General features: G+C 40.2%; 1 protein-coding gene across 1 annotated transcript in view; it reads right to left on the reverse strand.

Moving 5' to 3' along the window:
* CPNE1 (copine I) overlaps positions 1-11,908 on the reverse strand; it is a 41,392-nt gene that overhangs the window by 16,111 nt on the left and 13,373 nt on the right. The gene's annotated exons all lie outside the window — the stretch shown is intronic.

Raw genomic sequence — 11,908 nt, forward strand, 5'->3', positions numbered from 1 at the left:
CCGCCTCCTTTATTCATGTAGTTTTATCGGGCTGGGCCCGCTGCTCCCGGCGGCTCCGGCTCCCTACGGCCAGGCTGCAGGGAGGCAGGCGCCGGAGCACAGGGCCCTTCCCTCCACCTCGGTGCGCACTTCTCCCTACCGCCCTGCTCTCCCCGGGGGGGATGGATTTTTAGAAACTCTCGCACCTTGTCACTTCATCGGGGTAGTTGTTGATTAAACAATTCCTGAAGCTCTAGGTCTGCCTGTGCAGATGCTCTCACAGCCTTTCACTTCACAGGGAAAGGAAACCTTGTCTAGACGGCATCTGCAGGCAGTGCTGCAGCAGCCACCCTAAACTGAAGAGGCTGAAGTGTGCTCAACACGGTGGAAGAGTTGTAAAAGCCCCCTCAGCCTGCAAGACCTCCCTTCGATCCTTACATGCTCGGCCATGGGAGCTACAGAGCCCCATTTCTTTGCGGTGCTGCCTTCAGAAAAAAAACTGTAACAATCTTGTAACAAGGTGCAACTAAATTTTATTACGTATTAAACTGCAGACACTTCTGTTCAAGGAACAGCTATAATTCTCAAAACTGAATTTAGAAGATAAGCCTTCAAGCATCAAAACATTCAAGAGATTGGACAGCTTGAGAACTCTAACAAGTACTTTAAATGTATTTCATAGAGAAACTCCTTCAGAGTTTGGAAAATAAGGAAATAATTGTTTGCTCCTTCTAGTGTCTGATTATCCACATGGCTTTCTCATACTTGCAGGGTGTAAATATTTATCTCAGTGAAGACATGAGCTTTTATTAGACAACATTTAATCCCTTAGACCTTGCAGTCTGCAATCTACCCTGGACAGATGTTAACATCATCACTTAATATGCTATTGCACAGCACTCGGATGCTCTAGTGATGGCGGCAGGACAAAACCAGCGCTCAGTAAGAATTAGCAAAGCTTTAGGCAAAGAGGATCATAGTTCAGCTTTCTAAGGTCATCATCATCATCTGCTTTAACGCCAGCATTTTCAAAGAGGCTAGTTCAAGGTAGTCTGGTCAACTGTTCAAACTACTAGTTAGAGCCATCCATCTTCCACTTCAGTTGCCTTCAACCCCAAGTAAGATTCACAAAAGAAACCATTGTCTTTTCCTCCTTAAAATCGCAAGTCACAGGTATCATGTTTTTTTTCTTTACCTACACATACCATTCCACCAGACCAGCTGACATCTCACAGTCTCATGTCTGTGCAGTGTGCAGTCCTACAGACAACTGTACACATTTGTATGACACCAGTTGTTTGACAACAAGGAAGATCAGGACAGCCAGCCTTGGCTCCCGTGCCAACATTGCTCCTCTATTTTCCTCTACTGCAACAGAGATTTCTGAACTAACAGGAGACAGAACCAGGAGCCACCTTTCCTCCCCGCTAGAGCACAAAGGATCAGGAGTAAAGTTAACCTCAGAGAAACAGCTCCCCATAAGCTTTAGCATCCCCAAACAGCAGCGGTCCCTTTCTAGGAGGAAACCATTACTACAGGTCTCAAGCTGTAGGCAGAACAAGTCTGTACTTATTTATTCCACATTACACCACTAAGGGAAAGTTAGAAGTTTGAGATGGAAACTGCTAAACCACACAATGAAGCCAGGAGGTGAAGTGACACAAGTCCTCAAACCCGACCACCTCCCATCTGCTATCTGAATCTCTTCTCCGTATCAGTAGCAATGAAATTATGAAAACACTCACTGTTTCAAGGATTTATGTTTCAATACACTAATACCCAGAAGGCTGTCTCATCCTACTGTTTCGGATTTAGTAATGGCATAGGATTTCCCTTGAAACACAGCCCAGGGAAGTTACAAACCACAAGGAATCCTTTCCCACTACATCCTCCTGCTCCATCCAGAGATCGCAGGGCATCAGCTGATGCACATGACAACAAGTACACAACAGAGTGCAGCCAGGCCGGTTGTTCGGAGCAGCTGAGCAGGAACTGTTCTTCTAACAGGCTGTACTCCCTCCTTGCCAACTCGGGGGATAACAAGAAAGCGGGCTTAACAACTATAGACAGAGCCCTTATGGAAAGAAGAGGGATAGCTCCTTAACAGATTCAGATAAAAAAACACCTCATGTTTAATCTGAAAACATCAGTTTGAACCTCAGCCAGCAATTGTTTATATATTGCTGCCTACAGACATCCTTGAAGAGCCCACAAAAAGTTTTTTTCACTTCACAGCTTTCCAAATATACTGTATGGTGTTCTCCAGTTTCAACCCATTCCTTGAATTATAGCAGCAGAAAATCCTGATCATGGACTAGCCTCGGTATCTCAGCAGCAAGAGCAAGGAGTAGGTGGTCTGTTAAAGACACAACATCCATTTCAGTCAAGCCTGAAGATCTGCTTAGCGTCTAGGTAAGCACCTTCACCCAGTTATCCTGCTCGCGCAGTTAGTGGGAGAAGTGCAACTCTCTTGAAACCTGCATCTGAAAAGCTTAAAAAGATCAAAAGCTTAATATATATTCATTCCCAAACACACACAAAAATACTGGGTTAGGAAAAGAAAAAAAATAGTGGAGTTCCTCAGCAATTAGGAAAATTAGCCCCAACTTCAGTTACCAGCTATTTTTAAACAGGATTTAACAATGATAAGCATTGGCTCAAATCTCTTTTCCTCCCTAAAGCAAGAATTCTGGAATTTACTTTCATTCTTCATAGTAACCTGTATTTTACTATAGTAATTGCATCTCTTTTCCTATAAAAGACCTGAATTGTTTACATGAAATGTATCAGTTGACTTTCATCTCCACCTCCTCCACCTCTCTCCATAAAGGCTCTGTTCTCTTCCTCTGAGAGGAGTGACCATCCTGAAAGCTTTGAAAATGCCATCAATCGGCACTTGCACTTAGAACAACCCCATGCCTAATACAGCCTCCCATCCTGTTTCTCTTTAAGTAGAAGCCTGCAATGCTTTCTCTTCTCTCTTAAGCATCTGTGTTCTGAACATCCACACAACCCTGCAACATCTTCTTGATATTTCATCATTTTGAAAGCTGCCCAGCTGGCACATGCCAGCTTACTCCCAAGGAGCAAGCACTGCACCTTCAGCAGGGTTTCGAACACCACAGACCAAGCAGTAATGCTTTGTCACTTACCAATGCTGTATAACAGACACGTGACAAGAGAAAAAGGTTTAGCACTTACTATGCTCAAAGAGTGCACAAAGGCTCTGATGCCAGACCAAGTATACAGTTTGGTGTAATTAAACTGAAAGAACTTGGGGTTTTGTTATTTTTATTAATAGCCTGCATGCACTCAAAGAACACCAATCTCATTCAGCTTGCAGATTCTAGTCAACATTTCAAAAACAAATTTCATGTTGTTTCACTGAGTTTTCGTAGAGCATACTTATATTCATAACCATTCATACACACAAAATAAATTTAACTTTTAGACTTGCAAAAATTAATCTTTACTATGACAGGATATTATTTACATTTGTTGCAACACTCAATTTTTTTCTATTTTCCAACAGTTCCAGAAATTCTGAAATTCATTGATTTCTTACTTTCCCCCCTTGCAACCACCCTTGATAACTAATATTGATGTCTATTATTTGAAACTTCTGGTTTACAGAAGGCAATGGATATTGCCAAAGCAAAAACAGCAGCTAAAGCAAACTGCTTTCCATAAAGGTATTAACACACATTCAATTTATAAAGGATTTATTACAGATTGATCCTTAACAGCTTGCAATGACAACAATTTAACAATCTCTCCAACTTACTCGCCACTGGCAGATTAAGGTACAGCATGGTCTGGAAGTCACAAAACTATTCTAGCAGCAGAAATTTAGTTTGCCAAGTAAAAATGAACTCCAAATGTGATAATAAATTCAAACTCTATGTAAAATACACAGAACAGAGCCACTGGGCGCATCCCAGCATAGCAGGTTCAGAAGAAAAGGCAACGTACGCAAGCCACTGAGTAAGTCCTGTTGTTAGAAATGGCCTGTAAAATCACAACTGATGTTATACCCCCACAATCAACAATTTATATCAACAATAGCCGCAAACATCTGATCCAATGCTCTCACAACTCGGGGATCTCACTGTTGAGAAGCATCGCCTGTGAAGTTTCATCTTGAGCCGAATTCTGCACATTCCTTTCTCAAGGGAAGAGTTTCCAACACTCAGCTTCAGATTCATCAGGCACCTGTATATTTTGCCTTTAGTTAGAATTGCACATGATATAACACCACATTTTGAGGAAAAATAATACATCACCCATGTTATCCCTACAAACTCTTGAGCAAAATACTATCCACAGAAGTCTGTAAGATCCTGAGCACATACTCGCAGAGAAGTCTTTCACTGCTCAACCAGACATCATTCCCAGGTGTTCAAGTAAAACACAGAATGGCTCTGGACTAAGTAAGCTTTATGAAGTGCTCAGACAACCAAACTGAGGTCCTGTTTAAGAAGTCAAAATTATTTTTACCATGCATACCACCTCTTCCCTGTAAAGAAGATCATGAACTCCCAATAGTTGTGTAATACACATAGAAAGATAAATCCTGTATTTCCAACAAAGCTGTTCTACACTGAATTGAAGCACACCAGTAAAGAATCAAACCAAGACCAAAGAAATGCTACATTCTAGGAAAATCATGTAGATCCATGTTACATGTTCAGAAGAATAAGGAATTACCTGCTACTTTCTGAAGTTTTATATAAGCATTTCTAGAACTTCCAACCCTTTTCACATGATTCTACAGAAAAATCAACATCCTGTCACACAGAACATTCTCCAATATAAAAAAAATCAACTCCATAGACAAGTCTAATATTAATTTATAATTATTCTTCTAGTGATTCAGCTTAACCAAAGCTTAAAAGCAAATCAAATATAAGAGAAGAAAGCACTGTCCACCTACACTTGAAGAAAGCTCCAGAACAAGAGTCCTGAAAGATTTTAACTGTTCCAATTCAGAGCTTTGGAGGGTCTCGCATTTCCCCAAAATGCCACATATGGGTGTTTGAAGCATAAACAAACTCCTCTGTACTTATCCCTCTGCAATAGGAGTGCCACCATTTAGTCGACTAAGGATCAAGTGTTGGACTGCATAAGGTGAGAATTACTGAATTACAACATTTGTTTTTATACGCTTCCATATCGCACTAAGCATGAAAGCCAGAGGCTCCCCTTTCCCTTTAGGCTGGGGAGGATGTGGTGAAGAAGGGGAGCACAGGGCGAGAGGAGGGTTGTGACTCAGATCACCCCAGTATGGCAACTCACAGAACCCACAGAATCACCCAGAGGACAAGAAAAATCTAATAACTTCATGGCATCAAACACCACCAGCAGTGTTCTTGTAGTGCCAGGAGTGATATCTTCTGGAGAGAAAATGTTAGCGTTATCGCAGAATCCAGTCTTGTGGGTCAGCTTGGTTTCACTGCTCCATGTAAGATGGAATATAGGCAAGGAGTCAGCACAAGAAAACCTGCGGTTTGTTCCTAGTTAATCACACCAACAAATTCTCACCAACTACATCACTCTGTACAGAATACCCAACACGCTCTATTTCAGTGTACACCAAATATTACACATTAAGAATTTGGTTAACTCAAGCTTGAGGCTTTAATACATGTGCTTAAGGACAGCCGATTTCCAATGAGCTTATTTTGTATTGGGCTGACCATAGCTTCTGCCTTACATTCTGCTTACAAACACAACAAAAATGTCAGCAATCCTGCCAGCAGTATGTACCAACTGCAATTTTCACCATCTTGACCTTATGCTACGCAACAACTCAGAATACACCCAGCACATGTAATAGACCATCCCAGTTAATAAATCTGGCACTTCCCAACAACCTAACGTAGTCCCCTCCTTGTCCATTGCTTAGTTTAATCCCGTATCTTGCAGTTATCACTCTACTTTCTTCAAAACAGTTTCTCTCTTCTCCTGCTGTGATCCCTGAACGTGCAGACCATCAGAAGCAATGCTTTCTCATATTACTAGATCAATTTCCAGGGGGCAGCCTGCTACGTTTTGTGTTTTGATATTACAAAGCTGATGCCGGTGCCAAGGCAGTGTCAGCATCACTTTCTAAATGTATTATCAAAATAAAAATTCTGATGTGATCCTACTTCCCTGAACCTCATAAGGCTCTGAAAGAAACCACAAAGCTAGGTTTCTATCACTAGATGCACTAAAAAGCATCTTTATTTTAAGCTGAGATTAAGAGTGTCTCACAAGAAAGACCACAGTCCACAAAAATTATTAGTAAATACAGCCTCTTTCCAGCACGCCAGCTCTTCCTTGGGCCACAGAGCCTCATCCCACAACCCAGAAGCTCTGCAGAGAATATAAATGGCTACAATTTTTTCTACCATTTCATTATTCCTGGGGATTTAGAGTGGGGACAGTTAAGACCAGCATTACTACAGGCAGATAATAAATCAGTATTCTCTATACTATGTTCCAAGTTATCCGTCACCATACATTTTGACTGATCAATCAAAACTTTGTAGGAAGGGGGTTAATTAACTGTTATTACAAATTTGACATAAAACCTGAAACAAAAGGCATCTGCTAATTGTTAAAAAAGAAATAGAATATTGAATGCTATTAAGAACACCTTTCAAACCAAACTGCTCTGGCAGCTTGACTCAGTCCTGGTAAGGAGTGTCCATGGTCTATCAGACAGCCTTAATTTCAGGGATGAGAGCTGTCAGGGAGGACGGACAAACAGCAGAAAGCTGACAAGTGTTTCCTAGAGGGTGCAGCGGTGACGCGTTGAGGCTGTGCCGACACTGAACTACTCCAAGCCACGACAAGAGGTAAGCAGCGGCACAGCCGTCAGCCCAGACAAGCCTTTCCAAGCTCTGAATTTGACTACAAGGCTTATGCAAAGAGGTTGTTGACTACTGTGCACCTAAGGCACTACTGAATATGCATGGAAGTTATAACCTAGTTCTACTTACTGAGTTGTCTCCACATGAACCCTGAAGCTCCAGTATCACCACTAGAATTTGGGGGTTTTGTATCTGAAGGCAGCCCATGGTTACAAGTGCTGAGTGTGTGCTGTGGCAATCCGACCTCCGAGACATTCGTAGAAACTGACTGAGAAGGCAAAGCTCCCATTTATAGAATCATAGAATCATTTAGGTTGGAAAGGACCTTTAAGATCATCTAGTCCAACCGTTAACCTAACACTGCCAAGTCTACCACTAAACCATGTCCCTAAGCACCACATCTATTTGGTAATAAAATATCTATATGATCATAGCTATATATATATCTATATAATATCTATATGACAATAAAAATAACAAGTTTATGACCGTTTTAAAAAAGCTGAAATAAAGCACAAAAATCACAAATGGGGTTGTTCGCGTTTTCTGCTGGAAATTACAAGAACTTCAGTCATTTCATCTTCTTCACTGCAGCCTTCCCCAATGAACAAGAGCCAAGTCCCAACTCTAGGGAAACAATACCTTCTTCTACAAGTTGACCTTTACACTGTTCAACGTTCACCTTTAACTTATGCACCACCAATATCACCCTTAATCACAACCAACAAGCTCGAAGAAAGGCCTGTGCGTGCCTTTACTATATATATATATCTTCCACTTTTCTGAGAAATAAGTAAACAAACTGATAGGTCAACATTGATTCTATTTCAAATATTAGTTTGTACTGTATTAAATTACAATGGGCTTCAAATTAACACCTGAACTTAAGCAAAACCGAAGTTACTTTTCCACGCTTTTCATGCAAAAGAAAATGCGTTTCAAAGTTCTTCATAGCATTTAGTAGCAGAATATCAAAAACCATTTCCTTGAAAAACTTAAAGCAGGCTGGGGCTTTGGAGTCAATCATTCATTTCGCTTAAGTTGGAAGAGTAACTGCAATCCTAAAAGTGCTCACTGACTTCTCCCACCAAATAAGATTTTTTTCATTCATTTCATATTCCTTTATTCAGCTGCTTCCCCACCCCCACCCCGTGATTCTCAAATATTTATTACTGAAACGTAAAGAACAACTTAATTGAAACAGACTTAAAAGCTCAACCACACTGACCTTTGTAACAACCCCAAACATGCCATTTTACATTGCAAATCAAGTAAGATTTCATTCTTTCCCTTAAAACTCCAGCTATTCCCATCTCAGGCACAAATAGCTAAACATTCTGTCCCATGCCCCAGATAAATCAAGCTGGCTATGGCTCCTCCACTTCTCAGACCGAACTCCTTAAGCTGAGATTGAAGACTACACCACATTCCTCCTCTTTGGATCTTCAACTACACTGCAGCTTCATCTGCAAGTACATCAACATACCACTTCTTACTTACACGCAGCCATGATTTTTGAGGTGACGTCTTGGCGTTCATTCTGCTGATCCCTTTAGCAACCTCTACCCTTCCCAAAGGCTGGAAAACTAAACCATCCTGTACTTACTCTAGAGCCCGCATGATTTTACCCATTCCCCCAAACATAGCCATGATATTACGCAGGTGACTTCAAGGCATAAACTCATTAAGGTCCATCTGTTTAGACTAGTACATACTGTATGAACAGCATGACCCCAAAGTAAGACTATAAAAATAAATATGCCAGCAATACATTTTACCAATCTTTGCTATTTTATCGAACAAATTCACATTACTGAAGAATTTTGGTGACCACATAGTATCAAGAGCCACTTAGTTAATGACAAGTTTGCCGTATTTCTTGTTTGTATTGCACTGCTGAATGATCACCAAGAAAATGTTGAGATACCCCAGATGAATTCTTTAGACTATTCTCGGTTGCCCTGGAGTTATTACTGCACAGTGACAACTCTTGCCTAAAAAAATCAGTAAGAACATAAAGCAGAAGCAACATTTCAAATTCTCACGCGTTACAGAATCACACGCTCTCTCACATTATATAATTCAGGCTTTCTTCTTTATGGACTTTAATGTTGAATCTCGCTCCTCATGAAATATGATCTGGGAAAAAATCCCATAATATTGCTTCTGCAGTGCTCATAAGAAATTGATTTCTTCAATTTATTCATTGCAAGTTCAGCCTTTCTTATGTCAACGCTGTCTTTCAGTTCTTCTTTCTCCTTTTGAGTATATGCTTCCTTTTAAGAAAAAGATTCACACCCCATAATACTTTTCTGCCACTTAATTATTACCATCTGTAGCCTGAACATCTTCAGTTCTCCATCCTAATCTGTTGCAAAATAATGATGCTTCAAAACAGAAAAACCTACAAAAAACCCACCACCACAAAAACCTGACATCAAGGAAGTAGAACAAAGGAAAGGATTTGGTAAGGGATTTTTTTTAAAAGTTGTTTTTTCTCTCCCCCATCCAGACTAACAGCAGCAGTATTTAAAACCACAAAACACCACACTAACGTCGTGTCCCTTTTCTGTTCTCCTCCAGATCCAACTTCTCCTGCCAGTGTACCTTCCCAAAAGCACAAACCCATTACAACAACGGATTCAAGCTATTCCACTTGTCTCAGCACCAAGTGGGCCAAAACGACCATACAATCTCCCTGCATTGAGGAAGAGATTCCACAACTGTAAGCAGGCAGGTATTTCCTCAAGTGCTTCTGCCACGTCTGCTATGCATAGCATATATACTGCAATACTATTCAATGTACACCCTAAAAAAGACTGTTGTCATTAAGTTTGAATTTGCTACAAAGGTGTTCCACACCCTTTAGAAAACATGCCTCTGCAAGTTAAGAACCTGAAAACCCCTATAACCCAATACTGGTAAGCCTTAGATTCTCCCACAGGTGAGCATCTTGATTTTCTCAAAGTCAAATGAATAGCTCCAACCATTTTTTAATAAATGTGACCAAACTAAGGCAGAGAGAAGTTGTCTGATCAAAAACCTCTCTGATGAAAAACCTAGAGTAAATTTAACAGCTGTAAAAGCATGAATTGAATTACATTTACTCTAAGTAGAGAGACTTGGAGTTACCACCATTAGGTGGAACCTGCAAACCCAGGTTACAAATTGCACGTTCTCTGGGCAGCAGAGCACTATCTGCATAGTAAGACAACAGCTGAATAACTGAGACAGGCAGCAGCCACGACAAAACAGACAGGCTCGGCACTTTAGCAATTTGTTCATCACAGATTCTTCATCAACAGGGCTTTTATGTGTACCTAATGCAGTAGCAGAGGGATTTGAAGATCACAAAAAGATTAAAACAGTATCTGTTTTCACGTTATACATCCAAGTGACCTTGGAGCGTGGGCTGCTCAGAAACATTCAAAACAACAGGTTCTTAGTACCTTTTCGAGACTAAACAAGACGGAGAGGAAGGTTACATACTACAACACCATACCATGGCTGGCCCAGAACTCAATTACAGGGATTCCTCTCACCTTTCACAATAACAGAATTAAATGATGATACTACCATCATACTCAGTCAAGTCACTGCACTGAAAATAGCTGATATTTCATAGAGATACAACATTATCTGCAGACTCACATTAGGATTTATATTACATTGATTTATTATTGGTTTTGTTTAAACCAAAGCATTTTTGGTTTCAGAAAACTTACTCTTGTTTCTTCTTGAAGTTATTTTTACAGGCACAACTAAGGACAAATTTCAACATGAGAAATAGCACAAGCCATCCAGTAGAAGGAAAACACTGCACACTCTCCTTTCTGCTCCTAGAGTAATTAGGGTAGCCAAATACTACCTTCTCATTCAAAGAAAGAGCATGACATATTGCTGGCATTGCAATGAGATGCCATTTGGATTATTGTCTTAACAAAAATATGTCAGTTACCCAAAGGGAGGGATGAGTGTCCAGATGACAAAAAAGGCCTTCAAAAAAATCCAGGACATTTGTGCAGTACATCATGGTGTTGTGTATATAATTTTTCAGATATACTTGAAAGGCTTTTTTCTTTAAGAGATGCATCCAGTTTACTCGAAATGCTTTTATATACACACAGGGGTTATCACTGCCTTAAGTGACAACAACTACAGTTGTCTTTAAAAACCTTAAAACAGACTTGACCCTCAAAACCAATTCTGATTTACAATTTAAGAATACATAAAACTGTGCAAGGCTCAAGTTTAACTGTTTAACAGCAAACCATTTAGAACAATTACATATCTCATACATTCTATCACTAACACCTGAATTTAAATTTCAGATTAGTTTAAGAATTTAATTATCTACTCACTGTTTTATTCTGCTCTATTTCACACAAGCTCAGTGCTGAAGTTTCTGAACGACAAACATTCTCATTAGATTAGGGCATCACTTCGTTATTTTTACTAAAGCTAAAGAGTGAAAGTCTGGTCTCAACCTTTCAACTTGAAACCCTAATGACACTTCACTGGTGTTAATGCTGATGTGCCTTTAACGTGAGGATGAAAACATTCTGCCACTGGCTTACTGGTTACTCGGAGAAAAATGAGCTATACACCACCACCCTGCATACACACTTACCTCACTTCCTAAAAGCATTCAAATTCATAGATGAAAAGAGCTCTAAGTGCTATAAAAACACTGCATTTATTCGTATGAGACTGGACCTATAACACAGAAGACTGGCTCTGCAGCAATGCTGGAATGTAGTGAGGGAATCCTAGGCAAATGAATTAGTAATATTTAACAACTCCGCCTCCCCTCCCTTAAAGAAGGGGGTTTCCCCTACAGTCAGTCAATGAACTGCCAGTGCCTAATTTTACTTTAATTAGCCTCTTTGCTTTTGTAGCTGGTTGCATTAGTGTTCCCCAAGAGCACAGGGTTTATAAATACTGCCCTTTTATTAGAAACATTTGGCTAACAATGAAATGGTATCAGCAAGCATCACTTTCACTCTCAAGCTGAGCTTCCTGTTCAAACAGGAGAGGACTTTTCACATTCTATATCCATCCTCCCATTAAAA

The sequence above is a fragment of the Pygoscelis adeliae genome, unplaced genomic scaffold (assembly GCF_000699105.1).
Source record: "Pygoscelis adeliae isolate BGI_AS28 unplaced genomic scaffold, ASM69910v1 Scaffold407, whole genome shotgun sequence".
In the NCBI taxonomy this organism is placed as follows: Eukaryota; Metazoa; Chordata; class Aves; order Sphenisciformes; family Spheniscidae; genus Pygoscelis; species Pygoscelis adeliae.